General features: G+C 38.3%; 1 protein-coding gene across 9 annotated transcripts in view; it reads right to left on the bottom strand.

The window, feature by feature from the left end:
• Positions 1 to 24,102, bottom strand: part of FHIT (fragile histidine triad diadenosine triphosphatase) — a 1,524,027-nt gene that overhangs the window by 547,797 nt on the left and 952,128 nt on the right.

Raw genomic sequence — 24,102 nt, 5'->3', positions numbered from 1 at the left:
CCAACACCACAGTTCAAAAGCATCAATTCTTTGGCACTCAGCTTTCTTTATAGTCCAACTCTCACATCCATACTTGACCACTGGAAAAAGCAGTGGTAGTACTTAATATGTACTACCTCATTTTTCACAAAACTAGAAGATAGGTTTTAGGGTTGTCTTAGAGATGACCAAACTCAAGCTAAGAGCTCCAAGTCCCTCACAGTTGTGTGAGGTCACCTGATAACTAGGTGGATCCAGGACCCAAATATGAGTATTGTTTTGGCCACAAGGTTCATCTTCTTCCTTCCTACATGTAAATCAACTGATAATTTCGGTAGGCCCCAGCGTGGCTTAGTAACTTGCTGCTTCCACTTTGTTCCACTCCAGAGCCATCACCCTCATCACAGCCTTCAAGACTCCTGTCTTTTGGACACTGCAAAATCTCCCACCTGTCCTTTATGCATCTAGTTTCTTCCTTGTCAAACCAAATTTTCACTGTGGTGATCTTACTAATATCCAGCTTATAACAAATCCTTTAGGAAAAAAAAGTATGCCTTAGTGGAAAACAACCCACTGCCTAGCCCTGTTCATTGCTTTAGCTATTTTACTTATAGCTTACAGCTATTTTATAACTTATAGCTATTTACTTATAACTTATAGCTATTTCATCTATAAGTTATAGGTAACTAACAGTAATGAAAATATTAGACATAAAAATTATTTCCTGTCTGGTAGGCATTTAACTGACTTCCTGCCTACTCCATCTTACCTCATCACCTGCAGAAAAACCAATTTGGATGCCATTTGCACATTCATCTCAATATCCTCATTCTATAAATGTGAAAGCTTTTCCAGTTCTCTTTTGAACACATTACATCTGCAGGTTCCCTTATGAATTAACTAAAAATCTTTAACACACTGTTATTTTTGTATATATGTATAACAGTCATGACTTGGGATTACAGAAAATAATTTTTTACAAATATCCAGCTTGTAATAGGTCCATTCTTTGCTCAAAAGCTTTTGATGGACACTGTTTGCCAAATGAATTAAGTCCAAAGACCTCAACGCGAAGTTCAAATTCCACATTACAACCTAGTCTGTCAGCTGTATATTCATTCTGCTTTCCTCACTATTCACAACCTCCACATAGGCCAACGGCAATTCTCGGATCTCAGATACACATTTCACTCTCCGAGTTTTCCTCCTCTGTTGATGCTAATTCTTTCACCTAGAATATTGCTATTCATCTAGGGTTCTATATAAATAGCTGATGTGGAGGCTTTAGGCCCATGTTTCTCAAATATTTTCATGGAAATAAGGCAGGCAAACAAAATTCTTATTTGCTTCACTAGGGTGAAAGAAAGGGGAGGAGGAGAAAATAAAGTGGACTAACAGAAGCAGAAATTTTATAAACTTCTCATGCTTCACCTTAAAGATGTACATAATTTTTATCCATTCCATAACATATCAAGCTTTCCTGAAAAATAACAACTCCATACACACATATTATAGTAAAATTGACATTCCAGGAAGGTGATTTACCTAATCTGTGGATTTACAGACCCAGGTAAATTATTTGATGATGTGGAACTGTACACTGTACTCCCAGAAAACAGGAATGGTTAAGAAACCCTCCCCTACCCTACCCTTTTATGAAAGAACCCACCCTCCCATCTTCAAAAGGATTCCTTTATTTACCTGCCTCTAAATTGGAGAAGGCAATGGCACCCCACTCCAGTACTTTTGCCTGGAAAATCCCATGGATGGAGGAGCCTGGTAGGCTGCAGTCCATGGGGTCGCTAGAGTCGGACACGACTGAGCGACTTCACTTTCACTTTTCACTTTCATGCATTGGAGGAGGAAATGGCAACCCACTCCAGTGCTCTTGCCTGGAGAATCCCAGGGACCGGGGAGCCTGGTGGGCTACCGTCTATGGGGTCGCACAGAGTCGGACACGACTGAAGCGACTTAGCAGCAGCACCAGCAAATTGAAGAAAGTAGGGAAAACCACTAGACCATTCAGGTATGACCTAAATCAAATCCCTAATGATTATACAGTGGAAATGAGATTAGATTCAAGGGACTAGATCTAACACAGAGTGCCTGATGAACTATGGATTGAGGTTCATGACATTGTACAGGAGACAGGGATCAAGACCATCCCCAAGAAAAAGAAATGCAAAAAAGCAAAATGGCTGTCTGAGGAAGCCTTACAAATAGCTGTTAAAAGAAGAGAAGCAAAAAGCAAAGGAGAAAAGGAAAGGTATACCCATTCGAATGCAGAGTTCCAAAGAATAGCAAGGAGACATAAGAAAGCCTTCCTCAGTGATCAGTGCAAAGAAACAGAGGAAAACAATAGAATGGGAAAGACTAGAGATCTCTTCAAGAAAATTAGAGATACCAAGGGAACATTTCATGCAAAGATGGGCTCGATAAAGGACAGAAATGGCATGTACCTAACAGAAGCAGAAGATATTAAGAAGAGGTGGCAAGAATACACAGAAGAACTGTACAAAAAAGATCTTCATGACCCAGATCAGTCACCTAGAGCCAGACATCCTGGAATGTGAAGTCAAGTGGACCTTAGGAAGCATCACTATGAACAAAGCTAGTAGAGGTGATAGAATTCCAGTTGAGCTTTTCAAATCCTAAAAGATGATGCTGTGAAAGTGCTGCACTCAATATGCCAGCAAATTTGGAAAACTCAGCAGTGGCCATGGGACTGGAAAAGGTCAGTTTTCATTCTAATGCCAAAAAACATTGAAACAATCACACAACTGCTCTCATTTCACACACTAGCAAAGTAATGCTCAAAATTCTCCAAGCCAAGCCTCAACAGTATGTGAACCATGAACTTCCAGATGTTCAAGCTGGTTTTAGAAAAGGCAGAGGAACCAGAGATCAAATTGACAACATCTGTTGGATCATTGAAAAAGCAAGAGACTTCCAGAAAAACATCTACTTCTGCTTTATTGACTATACCAAAGTCTTTGACTGTGTGGATCACAATAAACTATGGAAAATTCTGAAAGAGATGGGAATACCAGATCACTTGACCTGCCTCTTGACAAACCTGTATGCAGGTCAGGAAGCAACAGTTAGAACTGGACATGGAACAACAGACTGATTCGAAATCAGGAAAGGAGTACCTCAAGGCTGTATATTGCCACCCTGCTTATTTAATTTATATGCAGAATACATCATGAGAAACACTGGGCTGGATGAAGCACAAGCTGGAATCAAGATTGCCGGGAGAAATATCAATAACCTCAGATATGCAGATGACACCACCCTTATGGCAAAAAATGAAGAAGAACTAAAGAGCCTCTTGATGAAAGTGAAAGAGGAGAGTGAAAAAGTTGGCTTAAAATTCAACATTCAGAAAACTAAGATCATGGCATCTGGTCCCATCACTTCTTGGGAAATAGATGGGGAAACAGTGACTATTTTGTTGGGCTCCAAAATCACCGCAGATGGTGACTGCAGCCATGAAATTAAAGGATGCTTACTCTTTGGAAGAAAAGTTATGACCAAACCAGACAGCATATTAAAAAGCAGAGACATTACTTTGCCAACAAAGGTCCATCTAGTCAAGGTTATGGTTTTCTCCAGTAGTCACATATGGATGTGAGAGTTGGACTATAAAGAAAGGTGACTGCCGAAGAATTGAAGTTTTTGAACTGTGGTGTTGGAGAAGACTCTTGAGAGTCCCTTGGCGTGCAAGGAGATGAAACCAGTCCATTCTAAAAGAGATCAGTCCTGAGTGTTCATTGGAAGGACTGATATTAAAGCTGAAACTCCAATACTTTGGCCACTTGATGCGACGAACTGACTCATTTGAAAAGACCCTGATGCTGGGAAAGATTGAAGGCTGAAGGAGAAGGGGATGACAGAGGATGAGATGGTTAGATGGCATCACCGACTCAATGGATATGAATTTTAGTGGACTCCAGGAGTTGGTAACGGACAGCAAGGCCTGGCATGCTGTGGTCCATGCGGTCACAAAGAGTAGGACATGACTGAGCGACTGAACTGAACTTATGCAACTCCAATGACCCCTTCCTCTTCTTTGAGATGTTATTTATGAATCTTTTTACACAATAGCCTGAATAAAACTATATCCTTAATTGCACAGTAGATTATGTATTTTTCACATGACATTCCTAAGAGTATGTTCCATTTTAAAAAGTTTGTGAGTTTATGTGATAGTTTTCAAGATTATAAATGTGGAATCTTGGATTTAATGGCACAATACATTATGATAGTAGGAAATAATTTGAAACTTTTTATGTTTCTGAAAGATTTTTCTCACCCCTGCTTCCACTGAAATTAATAAATTTAAAGTGAATCCTTTTCCTACACCATACACAAAATTAACTCAAGATTGATCAAAGATTTAAATGTTATATCTTAAATGGTAAAACTCCTAGAAGAAAACATAGGGAAAAATCTCTATGACGTTGGTCTTGGCAGTGACTTTTTGCATATGTCATCAAAAACAGAGGAAACAAAAGTAAAAATAAATAAGTAGGGCTTTTTCAAACTGAAATGTTTCTGTTCAGAAAAAAAAAAAGAAAGCCAAACAGAAACAGATAATCAGCAAAATGAAAAGGCAACCCATAGGAGGAAATATTTGCAAACTATGTATTTGACAATGGTTTAACAGACAAACTATACAAAAAATTCATACAATTCAACAATGAAAACAACCCAATTAAAAACGGCACAGGATCTGAATAGTCGTGTTTTCCAAAGAAGAGACACAGATGTCCAGTAGGTATATGAAAAGGTGTTGAACGTCACTAACAAAAGTAATGCAAATGAAAACTACACTGAGATATCATTTCATAACTATCAGGATGGCTATTAACAAAAAGTCAAAAGATAACAAGTATCAGCAAGGAAGTGGAGAAAAGGAAATTGCTGTTGGGAATGTAAACTGATATAGCCATTGGGGAAAACAATACAAAGTTTCCTCAAAAACTTAAAAATAGAATAATTATATGATCCAGTACTCTCACTTCTTGGCATATATCCAAAGGAAATTAAGTCACTATCCCCAAGAGATAACCGTACTCCCATGTTTGATGCAGGATTATTCACAATAGTCAAGAACGGAAATAACCGAAGTGTCTGTTGAAAGATAAAGAAAATGTGAGAGAGATATATATACATATATAGATGCAGCAGCAGATGCAAGGGAATATTATTCAGCCTTACAAAAGAAAGGTTTTTTTTTTTTGCCATTTGCAACAGTATGGATGAATCCAGAGGACATTGTACTAAGTTAAATAGGCCAAATACAGAAAGACAAAAATTGCATGATGTCACTTACATGTGAAATCTAAAAAGTTAAACTCAAAGAAACAGAGAGTAGAAGGGTGGTTACCAGAGTACAGGTAATGGGAGAAATGGGAGACATTGGTCCCAAAATACAAACTTCCAATTATAAAATGAGCAAGTTTCAAAGACCTAACATATATCATGATGAGTACACTTATAACTATATATTATGTAGTTGAAATCTGCTAAGAGTGCCTCAAGTATTCTCAATAAATGCACGAACATGGTAAAGGGAACTATGTGAGATGATGGATATATTAATTGGCCCAATTATTGTAGCATCTAACAATTTGTACATCAAAATATACCAAAATACTATGTTGTATACCTACAAAATATGCAACTATACCATTTTTATATATTAATTCCACCTCAAACCTGGGGGGAAACATGACTACCAAGGTTACAGCCGTAAGAACTAGCTACACAGGACTCACTGAGCAGGTCAGGCATTGCTGAGGCTGGGAAAAGGAGGTGCACAGAGATCCTTCGTAAGATCTTTAAGATTTCTGGAAATGAAGACTGTTAGAAACAGACACTAGTTTTCATTCCGCGTCCGTCAACAAATATTGTGAGGACATAGATGAGGGGCTGGGAACTAGAGATACAGCTTGTTCAAGGGAAAGCTATGGAATCTTATTAAAACTTTGAAATTCAAACCAAAGATAGGGTTCAAAGGATGAAGATGAATGGGGGTGGGTGGGGAAATGCTTTAGGGCTGCCTCAAAACATCAAACATTCTGAGAACACGATGGAAAGAGCTTTAGTTATGGAAACACTTGCATTAAAAAAAAAATCTTAAAATATGCAGGAACTGGGCTAAGTAATTTATATTCATTACCTCACTAAATCTGTAAAGTAACTCCAAGAGCTAAGTACTATTATTATCCCCATTTAACATAAAAGGTAATATAGCCTCAGAGAGGTTAATTAACTAGCCCAGGGTCTGGTAGACGGTAGGCAGCTAGGCTGTCCAACTCAAAACCATATTGCAACAATGCCTCCCAGCTGCTCCTATAGGGCTTTCAGAAAGGGTGTCCATGTAAATTGGAATCTGGAATTGGGAGGGAAGGAAAGAAAAAGTAAACAGGAGGCCAAACCTCCTATTCCTCACCAGTGAGCCTTAACTTCACCCTGGAGGCTATGAGAAAATAAGCGAACTCTAGCAAAGAATGAGGTGGAGAACTAGCAACACATACTCCAGTACTGGGTGGACTAAAAATGGGTCCCCTCCAGAGCACCAAAATCAATTAGAATCAAGGAAAATTCAACCACAGGTTAAAGTTCTGCAATAAGTACAAAGAAAGAAAGAATTTGAGAGATACCAGAATATGTCACTCCAAAATACACCTTTTTGGGCTATGGATTACTTGGAGATAAACTCCATTTGAAACCAACAGACTCAGGAAAAGCTCTAAAAATGGGATTACAAACATGAAAAGGAAATTTTCATGTATAAAGAAAATTTCCATATGTGAAGTTAAGAGCTGGACTCTTAAACACTCTTATCAAGGGAGAAGTGTGGAAGTGTTAGTTGCTCAGTCATGTCCAATGCTTTGCGACCCCGTGGATTGTAGCCTGCCAGGCTACTCTGTCTGTGGAATTCTCCAGGCAAGACTACTGGAAGGGGAAAGCATATGATTAAATCTTTGTAACAAACCTTACTAAACAACTCTTATTTACCATACTTCTACGGGTCACTTTCCCATAATGTGCTTTCCCCACTCAAAAATCCAAAACCTGTTTTCCTTTAGCCGAAGATGGTATATGGGTTTCCCTGGTGGCTCATTGGTAAAGAACCCTGACAATACAGGATACATGAGTTTGATCCCTAGGTTGGGAGGATCCCCTACCCAAGTAAACAGTAACCCACTCCAGTATTCTTGCCTGGGAAATCCCACGGACAGAGGAGCCTGGTGGGCTACCATCATCCATGGGTTGCAAGAGAGTCAGAAATGACTTAGTGACTAAACATCACCAACAAAGATGGTTTATCAGTACAAGTTCTAACCAGCACTTTGAGTTACTCATCTCTGGGTACCCCCATGTTTTACATGTGTGATACACATGTTAATCAACTTATGTTTGTTTCTCTCTTACTAATCTGCCTTTGGCCAACCTCATTTACAGGACCCCAAGTGGAGAAACCAAGATGAGTAAAGAAAAAGATTTGTCCTTCCCTAAGATTTGTGATAAAACAATATTCAAAACATCTTTAAACACATGTGAAAAATCAAGTTTGAATTTTGTGCAACTATAATTACCTGAGGCGGGTGGAATGTGTTATTATGGAAGACCTAGAAAAAACATCCTATCAGTGCTTAGGGTCACTGAGGTGTAGGAGGCTGGTTCACACGTGAAGGTGTGCCAATTAAATATGATGACTATGGCAAATTAGTGAGTAATGCAGTAAGATATTTAAGTACCTTGCTTACTGGATTACTGTCACTGTGGGAGCCTTTTCTCTCCCTAAAAGCACACACACACACAAAAAAAAGAGTGTCAGGAGAGGTAAAGTGTTATTTTTCCTACTCCAAAGTGGGAGTATTAGGAAACTTGGTGTATTAACTTTTATTTAGAAGTTTGCAAATTTTTAACATATGAATAGACTACCAAACTAAAAACAATTTTTTTACAGTTTTAGATTTAACATATTGTTTTATATATAAGTACTTTTGGAACCCTAATGAATTCTAATAAAATGTTTCATTATGTCCCTTTTTTACTTACATGTAAAACACAGAAGAAAAGGAAAATAAAATACATATTCTACATCAACTCTAAGATGGCACTGACTGTAAAAACATAATGATTTCAAAGAGACCTAAAATGGTGGGGGGGGGGGTGCCAGGAATGAACATATCAGAATTTTAAAAATGCAATGTTATGATCACATTATCAGTCTGGCTGATGTGGAAGTTCTTTCACTATTTTAAAATAAAGGAGTTTTTAACAAGGTAATCTATTCAAATGTAAGACATCCTGCTGATGATTCAGGAGTGAAGCAGAAATAAACTTCAAGACATATAGAGAAGAAACCAGTCAATGAGAGTGAACCTGAAGCTCCAATACTTTGGCCAACTGATGCAAAGACTCAACTCACTGGAAAAGCCCCTGATGTTGGGAAAAATTGGGGACAACAATCTTTTGGAGAAAGAAGGAGGACGACAGAGGATGAGATGGTTGGATGGCATCACGGACTCAATGGACGTGAGTTTGAGCAAACTCCAGGAGACAGTGGAGGACAGGGGAGCCTGGTGGGTTTCCCAATCAGTGCTAGTGGTAAAGAACCTGCCCCCCAACGCAGGTAGATATAAGACACATGGGTTTGATTCCTGGGTAGGGAAGATCCCCTGGAGGAGAACACAGCAACCCGTTCCAGTATTTTTGCTTGGATATCCCCACAGATAGAGGAGCCTGGCATGCTGTAGTCCATGCGGTCATAAAGAGTCAGACACAATTGAAGTGACTGAACAACAATGTCAGATCAGATGAAAACTGCTCTTATGGTAAACTAAATTGAGGAGATACTTTAAGGAATAAACTTGGCTTTATAAATGTGACCACCAAACTAATATTTGGTACATGGCAAGATTTAAAGCATATCAATGCATAATCTTTTAAAGTTAAGAACATTACTTTCAACAAATACAAATTAAACATGTCAAAAATTAATTTATGTTATTAAGGAGAGAATCAGCAGGATGGCAAGGTGTATCAGAATACACCAACTCTTTGATATGTGGATTAGTTTGAGCTAACAGACTCAGCAACCACCTTTTTTTTTTTTTTTTTAAGACACAGGCTTTCCTTTTATAAAAGAAATTTCCATTTATAAGGGAAATTTCCATTTGTAAAGATCTCTACACTCTTGGCAGTCTTATGAGTGGAGAAGACACTGACTTCAACATGCTTAACAAGCCTTATTAAACAACCCTTGTCTACCATAGTTTTCCTGGTCATCTTCCCATAACTTGCCTCCCCAAACTACCTTTTGTTTTAGCCTAAGACAGTATATAAACCTAGGTTTTAGCCACCTCTTTGGGTTACTCTTTGGACTGCAAGGAGATCAAACCAGTCAATCCTAAAGGAAATCAGTCCTGAATATTCATTGGAAGAACTGATGCTGAAGCTGAAGCTCCAAACTTTGGCCACCTGATGCGAAGAACAGATTCATTGGAAAAGACCCTGATGCTGGGAAAGACTGAAGGCAGGAGGAGAGGGGGATGACAGAGGATGAGATGGTTGGATGGTATCACTGACACAATGCACATGAGTTTGAGTAAGCTCCATGAGTTGGTGATGGACAGAGAAGCATGGCCTGCTGCAGTCCATGGGGTTGCAAAAAGTTGGACATGACTGAGCGACTGAACTGAACTGGGTTACTCATCACTGGCGCTTCCATGTATACACGTGCAATGCCCGTGTTAACGATTTCTGCTTGTTTTTCAGTTGTCATCTGTCTTTGGCAGTCTCATTCAAAGCACCCTAGTTGGAAAACTTAAGATTGGCAGAAGAAAAGAATTTTTCTCCCTCTACAATGTTAATATTGGTTCAAAGAGAATTAGAGAGTCAACTAAAAAATAGGTAATGACAGCATTCAAAATTATCTGACTTCTTGCTTCTGGAAACCAGTGATAGTTGAGAAATTCCCTTTAATTTTTTTCTTTTCCAAGAGCTCCCCACCTTTCTGTCTCTTGGGAAATAACTTAGGAAAGGAAACAGCCTTGCCTCTGCTGCTGCTGCTAAAGTCGCTTCAGTTGTGTCCGACTCTGTGCAATCCCACAGACAGCAGCCCACCAGGTTCCCCCATCCCTGGGATTCTCTAGGCAAGAACACTGGAGTGGGTTGCCATTTCCTTCTCCAATGCATGAAAGTGAAAACTCAAAGTGAAGTTGCTCAGTCGTGTCTGATTCTTCCAGACCCCATGGACTGCAGCCTTCCAGGCTCCTCCATCCATGGGAGTTTCCAGGCAAGAGTACTGAAGTGGGGTGCCACTGCCTTCTCCGAACCAGCCTTGTTAGTATGACTTAGATAAGACTTGCTCTCATAACTTCCATAAGATGGCATATGTTTACCTGTGTCAAGGCCAGACACAGACCCTTCTTCTTCTATATCTAGCTAACTTCGCATTCTTGGCCTCATGATTAGCTGAGATTGAAACCCTGTGTAACTCCCAAATCACCTCCACCCAAAGATATACATTTCCTGTTCAGCTAACTGACTGCCCAACAACCCCAACTAATGTTTAGGATGTTTAGGTCTTTTTGCTGATTTGGTCCCTTCATCACTATGAAACTACTTTCTTTATTCCTGCTACTATGCCTTCTCTGAAATTGTACAAAATGACTAATTATAAAACATATGTGAAATCACAAAGGAAACGACCAAATCAATTTTGAAAAAGAAGAACAAAGTCTTAAAAATTAACACTACCTAGTTTCCTAAGGTAATAGAAATCTACAGTAATCAAGACAGTATGGTTATTATTTTAAAGATAGATATATGCATAGCTCAACAAAACAGAAAAAAGAATCCAGAATAGACGCATACATTTATGATCAATAATTTCAGCAAAGGTGGCAAGGTACCACAATAAATAAAATAATTCTTTTTCAACAAATGGTCCTGGTACAAATGGCTACCCTCTCAGAAAATCTCAATCTTCTTTTTGCTCCATACACAAAAGATGACTCAAAATTAAATGTAGATCTAAGAAAGTAAGCTAATACCATAAAACTTTCAGAGAAAAAAATTACAGCAGAAAATATTCACAACTTTGGATGAAACAAAAATTCCTTAGCATATAGAAAGCATAACCAATAAAGAAAAAAAAATGACTCAGATTTGCAGAAAGTTTAAAACTCTAGTTCCTTAAAAGACACAGATGAAAATTTAAAATGTAAGTTGCAGACTAAAAGAAAATATTTCTAATGTATATATATAATAAAGGACTTATATCCAGGATAATAAATAACATACACTCAATAGTAAGATAGCCCAATTACAATGAGTAAAAGAGTTGAAATGACAGTACACACACAAAAAAAATCTCTAAGCACAAGAAAGTGTGTAGTTGCTCAGTCACGTCTGACTTTTGCAACCCTATGGACTGACTGTAGCCCACCAGGCTCCTCTGTCCATGGAATTCTCCAGGCAAGAATACTAGAGTGGGTTGCCATTCCCTTCTTCAGGGGATCTTCCCCACTCAGGGACTGAACCCAGGTCTTGCACAATGCAGGCAGTTTCTCAGATATCTAAGCCACCAGGGAAGCCCAAGAAAGATGCTTATTATTAGACATTCAGTTCAGTTGCTCAGTTGTGTCCGACCTGCAACCCCATGAATCGCAGCATGCCAGGCCTGCCTGTCCATCACCAACTCCTGGAGTTCACCCAGACTCATGTGCATCTAGACATTAGGGAAATGCAAAGTAAAACACAATGAGATAGCACTATAATCAATAGAATGGTTAAAATTTACAAGTCTGAAAATATCAAGCATTGAGAAGGACAGACAGCAAAGTTCCATGAAGTATAAATTGATAAAACCACTTCATAGTTGGCAATTTCTTATAAAAATTAATTATAAATACATAATATGACTCTGTACTCATACTTCTGGGTATTTAATCAAGAGAAATGCAAACAAATTCTCCAAAATGACTTGTACATAGACAATCATAACAGCTTTCTTCATAGTAGCCACAAAACAGAAACAACTCAAATGTCTACTAAATTGTGAAATATGTAAAATTCTAGAAGAACCAAACTAAGCTATAAGTGACAGAAAGCAAATCAGTAGACATCCAGGTTGGGGTACAGGGAGGAGTTAGACTACAAAAGAGCTTGGAGGAACCACTGGGTTGGCCAAAAAGTTCGGATTTTTGCATAAACTGTTACAGAAAAAAATCCGAAAAAACTTTTTGGCCAACCCAATATTTGGTTTCATGGAAGTGTTCTACAGCTTGTGCGGTCACACATATATACATTTCACAAAATTCAACACATTAGTACACTTTAAATAGCTGTGTTTTCTTCTATACAAACTGTATCAAAAACTAAAACTAAAGAAATAATGTACTTGGCTTTTACCCATTTTTAACCTGTTCTTCCCTTTACAATCTAGCTGATCATACTGGAATAATTTGCAGCCTCCCTTGAAACAGGTCTGGGAGAAAGTGAAAGTAACTATTTTTTAAATTGAATATATTTTAGATTTATTTTGGGAACGTCACCAATTATCTGAAAAATCGGGGGGGGGTGGATTTCTTTTGACTCATTTTGATCTACTGAAATTAAACTTGTTATATCCTGAGGTAGTTGGGTAAGAATACTACCAACAAAATATGCACCATCATCTATCTTCTACTGTATTCACCAAAATGGGGGAGAAAAATAATAGAGATGAGTCCAAAGAGAAAACCTACCATCAAAGTTTCCATTCCCTTAATTCTCAACACTTTAATTCTTTGGGGGGTGCGGAATGTTCTCCAAGGACTACCCTGTGGCACTACCAAGTGGTGCCCTAGTAGACAAACGTAACACTCTTCCGTACAGACAGGATCAAGCAGCGAAAGCAGAAACAGGAACAGACATACTTAAGCATTAAAGGGATTTTCAATTCATTTAGCTGTACATTCATTAGGAAAGCCCTTCCACCAATAATTTACTTCACATTAGACGTATCAAAGCCAGTGGTTAGAAAAGTTTTAAGAAAAAAAGAAAGACAAAGAAGTCTGACCACGGAAGGTTATCACAAGGGATGCGATTTAAGAAAAGATTCAGAAACCTCCCATGCACACATCTCACCTCACCACTAAAAGATGCAGGCTAGAGCCTGCCTGTCTTATTTAATCCTCATAAAAACTAAAGATATATCTATTAAAAGATATTAAAGTAATAGATAGCTCATATAAAAGTGCAAAGGAGCAAATACCACAAGTGAAGGCTCTAGAATTCTCTGCAAAGTGGGGATGACTTCAATATCCAGGCATTGGATATAGATTTCTTGTTGTCTTCCTTCCTTTATTTAGGTAGTTCTGAAATGCTCAAGTGAATTACAGTTACTATACAGTGTCATCTACCGAAATCACTTAAACATCATGGGCCACTAAGGAATTTCTCAAGGAAATTTTGAAGCAATGTGATTTTCACCTAACCTAGAGCTTCTAAAGTTTTTATTCATATCATGTCCCTAATGAGCCTTTTTAAACATTTTCCCCTAATTGTTCCCCTAAAGTTTTAACACCACAGATTCCTTGTGCATCTGTTTATGTACTATGTTTATATCTTTTATACATGAACAAAAGCAAGATGTTTATTGCTTTCCAAAACTAACTCTTACCCACTAGAGGGTAATATCACCCCCACTGAAAAAAAGTATGACCTAATGTGATCTCTAGCTTAGTGCGTGCCCTCCTCTCATACCTTCAGTGGCTTCTGTCAAAGGAAGGCCTATTTCCAAGAGCCTTCTTACTTGGGTACACATAATGAAGTTTGTTTTCTTCACACCAGTTGTTTCTGAATTTGTCTAATAAAGCACATGTTGGTTGTGAACAAGGAATGCACACTGTGAAGATGAAAACAAGTTGTATACATACTCAGCAAAGGAGGTGTGATTTGGGAAAGAATTGTCTTTTTAACAGTGATCCTGGAACAAATAGATATCCACAAGTAAAATAATACATTTGGGCACCTACCTCACATCATATACAAAACTTAAGTCAAAAGGGATCAGAGGTCTAAATGTAAGTGTTTAAACCGTACAACTTAGAAGAAAACATAAGTATAAATTTTGTGATCACAGATGAGGCAATGTTTCTTAGATGTGACACCAAGAGCACAGGCAACAATAATAACAGAAATAGATAAAGTGAACTTCATCAAAATTTAAGTTTGTGCTTCAAAGACACCACCAAGAAAGTGAGAAGACAACCAAAAGAAGGGGAGAAGAAATTTGTAGATCATATATCTGGTAAGGAATCTGTGTGTAGTATATGTAAAATTCTTATAACTCAATAAATACATAGACAACACAATTTTTTAAAAAGGAGGAAAGGCTCTAAATCCTTCTCTCCAAACACAACAGACAAATGACCAGTAAACACAGGAAAAAGACACTGAACATCATCAGCTGCTAGAGAAATACAAATCAAAAGCACAGTGAGGTATAGAGAAATACAAATCAAAAGCACAGTGAGGTATCACCTCCCAGCCATAAAAATAGCTATAACAAAAAACACAAGTTAACAAGTGGTGACAGGTGGGAGAAATTAGAACCCTCTGTTGATGATAATGTAAAATGGTAGACAATGGTGCTGCCCCTTTGGAAAATATTAAGCATTTCCTCCACAGGTTGAACATACAGTGACTCTATAATCTGGTAATTGCACCCCTACAAGTATGCCCAAGAGAAAGAAAAATCTCTGTCCACACAAAAATTTGTGCATGTTTATAACAACATTATTCACAGTTATTTGTATTTGCCAAAAGTAGAAAGAACTCAAATATTCATCAATTGATAAAAAAGATAGAATGTAATATTATTAGCAACAAAAATAAGTGAAATTTCTGATATATCCAATGTGGATAAACCTTGAAAACATGATACTAAGTGATATTAACAGGCATAAAGAGTCACATATTGTCTGATGCCATTTACATGAAATACCTGGAGTAGGCCAATATAGAGTCAGAAAGTAGATTAGTGATTGCCTAGGGATGCTGAGGAGAAGGCAATGTCACCCCAATCCAGTACTCTTGCCTGGAAAATCCCATGGAAGGAGGAGCCTGGTGGGCTGCAGTCCATGGGGTCACTAAGAGTCTGACAAGACTGAGCGACTTCACTTTCACTTTCCACTTTCACACAATGGAGAAGGAAATGGCAACCCACTCCAGTGTTCTTGCCTGGAGAATCCCAGGGATGGGGGAGCCTGGCGGGCTGCCATCTATGGGGCTGCACAGAGTCAGACATGACTGCAGTGACTTAGTAGCAGAGATGCTGGGGTTAGTGACAAATGGAGAGTAAGTGCTACAACTATGGGGTTTCTCTTTTGGGTGATGAAAATTGATTGTGGTGATGGTTGCATAACTCTGTGAATATACTAAAAACTATGGAATTGTACATGTTACATGGGCAACTGTTATGGTACATGAATTAAATTTTAAAAAGCTATTACCTAAAAAAATCAGAAACAAAGAAGAAAGAAACGTTCAGATTCTCAGATCCTCCTTCCACTCCCTAGAACCAGGGGGATGCCATGACTCTACCCTGGTCAATGACTACAGCTTTGTCCTTACAGAGAATAAAACAGAGGTTCTCTGGACTTGGAGGATGCCACGCATGTTAATAGCAAGGCTCTGGGAAGAGAACTCCTCAGGAATATGGAAGTGATAACCCTGGAAGTGCGTGAACATCTGGAGCAGGAACTGAGACAACTGGTGAAGAGCTTGGGGCTGAGAGAGTGATAAGTATTTAGAAAACAAAATGAGTTACAAGGCAAGACAGTTATTACTTACAGAGAAAACAATAGGCAGTAAAAGGACAGGGACGGTAGGAATGCCAGTGTTCAGCTTTAAGAGGCACTTTAAAAAAACAGAAAACTAATCTACTGTCTGTTCTCTAGCTTTGTCACTAGTGTCCGTTTTTTATAGTATGTATCTTCCTTCTTTCCAGTACAAGATTAATTCTAAATGTCACATATTGCATTTAGCTGTAACCTTTGATACAGTTTAATCCTCATTTTTCCTTTTTTTTTTTTTTTTTGACTGTGCCTCACAACATGTAGGATCTTGTTCCTCAACCAGGGATCAAACCCATGCCCCTTGCAGTGGAAGTGTGGAGTCTTATCCATTGGACTGCCAGGGAAGTCCCTAGATGGCATTTAAACAGTACATTGATGTATATATTGAATATTCATTTCATCATAATTAGAGTAAAACTAAGGGTTCCCCTGGTGTCTCAAATGGTAAAGAATCTGCCTGCAGTGCAGGAGACCCAGGTTCCATCTCTGGGTCTGGAAGATCCCCTGGAGAGGGGAATGGCAACCCACTCCAGTATTCCTGCCTGGAGAATCCCATGGACAGAACAGTCTGGCAGGCTATATAGTTCATGGGGTTGCAAAGAGTCGGACATGAGTGAACGACTAACACTTTCACTTTTTCATACTGGGGTAAAGAAGGGAAGGAAGAAAGCATTATCTTTTAAATACAAGTGGAAGGATAAAGGAAAGTTAAGGCAGAAAATAAATTGCCAAATTTTGAAATTAAAAAAAAAAAAGCAATACAAAAATGGTTTTTTGAAATATAGAGGCAAAAAATAAAATAATCATTGTAAAAGAGGTGATGGGGAGTGAGGGAGAAGGAAGAAGGATTATAGACTTTGTTTTTGCAAAATAATGAAAGTGGTAGAATTATTTGATTTTATACATACATACAGTCAATGTGAAGTGCTTGTAAGTTGTATAATGTAATAATAAATCTCAAATGCCTTTTTGTCATTATATAAAAAAAAAAGTTATGTGAATTTTGTTCCCAATGATGCTTTTATATATATGTAAGGATTTTCACAGTAATAGCAAATAACTTATTTAGCAGGTAAAATGTTTAACCTAATTCCCTCAAATATTGAAGTAAAACTGCTTTTTAAGAAGATTTGCAATGTTTATCCTATGTTTCTGTGAGCCTTTTAACACGAGGACAATTATCGCTACCTATAAAATCTCAGTTTGAGACAGAGAAGGAATTAACTAGCATCTGACTATTCTTCTATACTTAGCACTTTCTAACTTATATAGCATTCACTCATTCATTCAGCAAATATGCAAGGGTTTAATAACAGTTGATTCGGGTGAAAAACAAAACAAGCAAAAAACACCTGGCCTAGGATTGCTCTTGACACATATTTCTGACATTATATTTGTGGCTAGATTGCCAACCAACATCAACATATGGGTGCAAACCCACTTACAGAGGCTGAGTTTGATATTTTACGAAACTTGGACTTCAGATCCTATGAAGCTATTATATGCACACATATTTGAAGGACATTTTAAAAAGTGCTAAACTATAAATATTCTGATTCACTGCTCTTTCACACCTACTAAAAATGACTTCGCACAACCACTAATCAGGAAGAAGGCTTTGGATCTCACTGAAAATGTCACTTAATAAATAACCTTCAAATTTAAATGCAAACTATGAATATCATTCATAGGTCCTCAAACTTGTCCTTGAAAGCTAAATGGGCAAAGAAGGCAACTAAAAAATTATTTTCTACCATTAAAATTCCATTGCTTAACTCTTTGAAAATGAGTCCAAACTTTAAAGATTTTAGCATAATATTCTTATGTTTAAAAATCTGTATCTCTTATAGCACTTAGAATGAGAATGTTAAATATGACTTTGGGATAATTTGCATTTGTCATTTCTCTGATTAAATCACTACCAGTTTTAGGGGAAATTATGCCTATATTTTATTTATAATAATATATTAATTTATCTAGATTAAAAGTGATTTTTTTATAATATACGCCAATATAGTGAACATAAGTTTTGATACACATAGTAGATGCTCAGTTGCTGCTGCTGCTGCTGCTAAGTCGCTTCAGTCGTGTCCAACTCTGTGCGACCCCATGGACAGCAGCCCATCAGGCTCCACCATCCCTGGGATTCTCCAGGCAAGAACACTGGAGTGGGTTGCCATTTCCTTCTCCAATGAATCAAAGTGAAAAGTCAAAGTGAAGTCACTCAGTCGTGTCCGACTCTTCATGACGCCATAGACTGCAGCCTACCAGGCTCCTCCATCCATGGGATTTTCCAGGCAAGAGTACTGGAGTGGGGTGCCATTGCCTTCTCCATGGTGCAATCCTAAAATTATGGCTAGGAAACATGACCTGGGATGAGCACAGTCAAAGACCAAGAGACTGAGTATTTGAGTAAATGGTGAGGGAAATTTTGAGACAGAATTTGCTGCCAGATACGAATTAGATTATCTGGAGTTGGCTTTTTCATGAGACTTAAAAAAAAAAAAACTTGATTGTAACATTTTGTATGCCTTTATATCCTCCATAGTACCTGTGTCCACAAGGTCTGGTTGGCAGAATAATGGTCTCCTAAAGATATCCACCTCCTAACCTCTGGAATCTTTGAACGTGCTGCCTTACATGGCACAGGGGCCTCAAGTTTGTACGTGAAGTCAAGATAGCTCATCAGCTGACTTTAAAAGTAGGAGATTATCCGATATCCTCTAGATAGGTTCAGTGTAAACAGAAGGGTCCTTAAAACATGGAAGGAGGAGGCTGATGAAGTCACAGAGAAGAATGAGAAGGACTTGACTGGATCTTGCTGGCATTGAAGATGGACAAAGGAGCCATGATCCAAGGAATACTAGCAGCTTTTAATAGCTGAAAAAGGCAAAGGAATGAATTCTCTTCTGGAGCCTCCAGAAAGTAAGTGAGCCCTGCCAACACCTTGATTTTAGTTCAGTGAGACCTGTTCCAGACTTCTGACCTCCAGGACTACAAAATAAGCAGTTGTTGGGCTTCTCTGGTGGTCCGTGGGTTAAGAATCTGCCCTGTAATGCAAGGGACACCAGTTCCATCCCTGCTCCAGGACGATTCCATATGCTGCAGAGCAACTAAGCCTGTGAAGCACAACTTCTGAAGCCGGCAAGCCTTAGAGCTGCAACAAGAGAAGCCAGTGCAATCAGAAGCCCGCACACCACAGCTAAGAAAGACTGTGCATAGCAACGAAGACCAGCACAGCCAAAAAAGAAAGAAAGAAATAAACTATTGTTGCTTTAGACCACTAAGTTTAGGTAATATGGATACACTAGAAAAGGAATACAGTTTTAATCAGTAAATACTCTCAAAATAAAAATTAGAATTGAGAACAAAACAGCTAAGAAGATACATATGGCCATTCGGCATCTTCAGTTTGCTGTATCTTCAAATTACTTGAAACTTTAAGTTGGTACACTCAGTCGCTGAAATTTTATCCATTTATCCACTCATTTGAAATCTCCAATTTGAACTGGAAACAGTTTTTCCCACTGCCCAACAGCTACAGTATCTGGGAAAGACGTCCTGTGTGGCCATTTTCCTGATGCTCTGTGACTGCACTGTGGGTAATACATCTCAACAACATAAAAAATGGTTTTGCTCATCACTTTAGGGAGATATTTTTACATCTTTTCATTGTTCATGCTTTAAACATAAAATAGATTTTACAGACTATGAGTACAAAGAACCATCTTTTGATATAAACAGTTCATCTTTTGTATATTTCTTCACTTGACCAGCATTTACTAAAATTACAATATGCTCACATTGAGAATCTGAAGGTTTGAGGACTAACACATGGTCACTGTCCTTGAGGATTGAGTGTCCTCAAGAATCTAGGGGAATTGAAGGAGACAGGAATGTCTTGAAGCAAAAGTTTAAAAATGGAATTCACAAAACTCAGAAGGAAAAATGATCAACTTCATTAAAAGATTTATTTCAAAACATAAAAAATAAGAGGGAACATATTTATGGATGAATGTACTCTGAAGCTAAGATTAGTTTGAAACAAATGTATTCTGCTGTCTCATAATCATTCTCTTAGAATGACCCGTTCACTTGTGTCTGTACACACTCAGACTAAAATGACTGAGGGTTACCTCTGGCCTATATAGGCCAGACAATCAGATTCTTTCAGTCTAGAGAATTTACAACTAGAATTCAAGGAAGGAGTTCATCTCTGCTGATCAAGTGAAGTTACAGAGAGGCAGACCTGTGTGTCTATAACATAGAATCCTTATGTTGTTTCAAGTTACTCTGAGTTCTGCTGCTTGCACAGTGAGGTAGTTCTATCTTCATGAAACAGATTCCACATTTCTCTAATCCAGGCATTCACCTCAATGACCTCCGCAACTATGGGGATAGGGAAGCAGTTTCCCCTTTCAGGGATCAGGTAGCAGAATTCAGGTAAAGCTGGGCAGATACAAAAGCACTTGAACTCTAAATTATCATATAAATGCAAAACTTCAAAAACTGTATTGGTTATGAAATATTCACAGAATGACTCCTATTAAAAGCCAAATGGGAGGATTTTTCAGCCAAAAAAAAAAAGGTAGGAAAAAAAAGCTCAAATTAAAATTGGCTACAGTAGAAAGCAGGGCTTTATATTTGACTTCAGAGATTAGTGCAGCTTTGGCCATTTCAAAGAGTGAAAGAGAGATGGGAGAGAAGGAGGTAATGGTGGGAAGAGAAACCACACAGAAGCCAAGGGATGACAACTGGAAAGGATTCACAACTGGAAAGGAGAAAGCTGGTTTTTCTATTAAACCATGTCATACAGCAGACTGTACAAAAGATGATTTTCTTTCACTAGCAGATAGAAATGGCATCAAAAAAAAACTTTTAAAAATCTCCAACTAGAAAAGGCAGGTGTTCTACCAAAATCGGCAGAATGGGACTAATGTCCAAGCTACAGGGGATGTTCTTCCTGTTGTGTATTATCAAGAATCGATAGAATGCTATAGAGGCACAGCTGCTGTTTGGGGGGCTACTTTATGCTGCCTTGTCCTTGATGTTCTGATGGCTTGTTATCTTTGAGGCCAGCATAGACAAGAAAAATAAGAAAGTGAAACCTTATTTTATGCTAGCACCCTATGAACATCTCTGATCACCGGCTTATTCAATAAGGAGCTAGAAATTCGCTAAAACAGAGTTGAGCAATGGTCTAAAAACAATTTCACGTAGCGATGCTAGAAACCAGCTCTCTACACACTAAAGTGTTTAGTAACTATCTAAATCAAACAATAGACATTTTTTGGTACATGTGCTCTCCTTTACCACAGAATGCACTTCACTACATTGCTGCCACAATGGAACAAAATTTATGCCACAAGGAATAAAACTCCTTGACATGGGTCTTATTAATGGTTTCTCGGATATAACACTTTAAAGTGTCATATGCAACGAAAGCACATGCAACAAAAACAAATGGAACCTGGTCAAACTAAAAACTGCTCTATATAGCAAGATAAAGTATCAGTGAAGTGAAAAGGAAACCTACAGATTGGGGAAAAACTATTTGCAAATTAAGTATGTAATAAGGAGTTAATATCCAAAATACATAGGAAACTCATGCAACTCAATAGCAAGAAAACAAATAACTCAGTTTTAAAAATGGGCAAAGAACCTGAACATTTTTCTAAAGAAAAAATGATATATAAAAGTCCAACAGGTACATGAAAAGATGCTCAACATCATTAGCCATAAACTAAAGGCAAATTAAAACCACAATGAGATATCACCTCATGCTTGCTAGAATGGTGATCATCAAAAATATAGCCAGTTAAAAAATGCTAGTGTGGATGTGAGAAAAGAGAACCCTTCTGCAGGTGAGATTATAAGTTGATACATCCACTATGGAAAACAGTATGAAAGAGACTCAAAAAATTAAAATGGAACTATCGAATGATCTAGCAGTTTCACTTTAGGGAATATATCCAAAGGAAATAAAAACACTAGCTCAAAAAGTATCCCGATTCTCATGTTCATAGCAGCACCATTTCCAATAGCCAAGATATGGAACAATGTTAAATGTCCACCTTTGTATGAATAGACAAAGAAGTTGTGAGATACACACACACACACATAAAGTCATATATAAATACATGAATATAGAGTGGATTATTAGCCATTAAAAATGAGAAAATCCTGCCATTTGTGACAACACAGGTGATCTTGAAAGCATTATACTAAGTGAAATAATCCAAAAAGAGGACAAATACTCTATGATCCCAGTTATATGTGAAATCAAAACGACGACAACAAACATACAGTTGTAAGATAAGTAACTGCTAGGGATGGGATGTAACGTACCCCACAGCGACTGCAGTTAACACTGCCGTAGGGTACAGAGTTGTTAAGAGAGTAACTTCTAGGAGGTATTATCAAGAAAAGAAAAAAAAGAGCCTTATGTTATGCCAGGCTGAGTTTTTGTTGATGGTGTCGATCCTTCCTCTTCTGTTCTATGAAGATATTTAGCCTTCATTCTTGCAGTATCAACAGTTAGCATAGCACAGAGGTGATATTCAAACAACATCTGCATATGCTAAGAGAGTAGACAGTAATGTTTAGACTGTATGCACATTCTGAATTCCTGCGAGCTCTCACTAAACTCCAGGTGTAAAGCACTACTTTTTGTTTATTGCTTCATTAAATCTTTACAACCACCTAAGGAGAAAACCGAGGCACAGGAACCAGTCTAAGGCCATCAAGGCAGCTACTTGGAGTGGAGGCCTAGATCGAGTCAGCCTAGCTCCAGACTCAAGCCCTACACCACTCTTCAGTGCTGTCATTCATGTTCCCATCAATCCATCCATGCTTTGCTGATGGGCTAGCAGATGCGCAGTGCTCTGAGGGATACAAAACAACAGGACTGTAATCTCGCTCTCAAGGAGTTACAGTGGTGTTAACACAACTATTCCAGTAGGAGGCAGAATCTGACAAACTCCTAGAAATGAGGCTCAAGGTGCATCAAGCAGAAACACAACTCTTACCTAGCACGGACCAGCAACAATGGCCTTGGCCTCAGGAACATAGATACTGAAGAATTTTAAAGATTTGCAGAGATGGAGGACCAGATAATATTCAGCAAAATCACCACACGACAGGAAAAGTGGTGTGTCTGGAATCACGTGGGGCATTAGACACCTATGTTGTATGTGCTCTGTCTCTCAGTCGTGTCCAACTCTTTGAGACCCCATGGACTGTAGTCGAACAGGCTTCTCTGTTCATGGGGACAGAGACATTCTCCAGGCAAGAATACTGGAGGGGATAGCCATTGCTTAACTCCAGGGGCTCTTTCTAACCAAGGGATCGAACCCAGGTCTCCTGCATTGCAGGCAGATTCTTTACCGTCTGAGCCACCAGGGAAGCCTATGACACCTCTAGGGAGAGCTAATGATGAGTTCTTTGTAATTCATACTCTACTTGAGGCATACAGAGGTGGACTCACTGAGGACTCCAGAACTAAGCAGAGAATACTCTGATGTTCTGTACTTTAGTGACCATGAACATGTCAGTAAATGGTTGCTTTTGTACAAACTGAGTCTGAAGTTACACAGACAGAAATGTTAGTTATTAACATAGTCCCTAAACTCAGTAGAGAGGGAGATGAATGTACCTATCAATGAAGATAGATAAAATCTCCACTGCAAATGCCACATGATACACTTGTGAAGGGCTTTGGATTTAGAAAAGGCAGAGGAACCATAGACCAAATTGCCAACATCTGTTGTATCATAGAAAAATCCAGAAAACCATCTACTTCTGCCTTATTGACTATGCCAAAGCCTTTGACTATGTGGATCACAAAAAACTATGGAAAATTCTTCAGGAGATGGGAATACCAGACCACCTTACCAGCCTCCTGAGAAATCTGTAGACAGGTCAAGAAGCAACAGTTAGAACTGGACATGGAACAATGGACTGGTTCCAAGTTGAGAAAGGAGTACATCAAGGGTGTATATTGTCACCCTGCTTATTTAACTGATATGCAGAGTACATCATGAGAAATGCTGGGTTAGATGAAGCACAAGCTGGAATCATGATTGCCAGGATAAATATCAATAACCTCAGATATGCAGATGACACCATCCTTATGGCAGAAAGTGAAGAAATAAAGAGCCCTTGATCAAAGTGAAAAAGGAGAGTGAAAAAGTTGGCTTAAAGCTCAACATTCAAAAAAATGAAGATCATGGCATCCAGTCCCATCATTTCGTGG

The sequence above is a fragment of the Bos taurus genome, chromosome 22 (assembly GCF_002263795.3).
Source record: "Bos taurus isolate L1 Dominette 01449 registration number 42190680 breed Hereford chromosome 22, ARS-UCD2.0, whole genome shotgun sequence".
In the NCBI taxonomy this organism is placed as follows: Eukaryota; Metazoa; Chordata; class Mammalia; order Artiodactyla; family Bovidae; genus Bos; species Bos taurus.
Note: the sequence above shows the minus strand (reverse complement) of the source record. Positions and strands in the feature narration are given on the sequence as shown.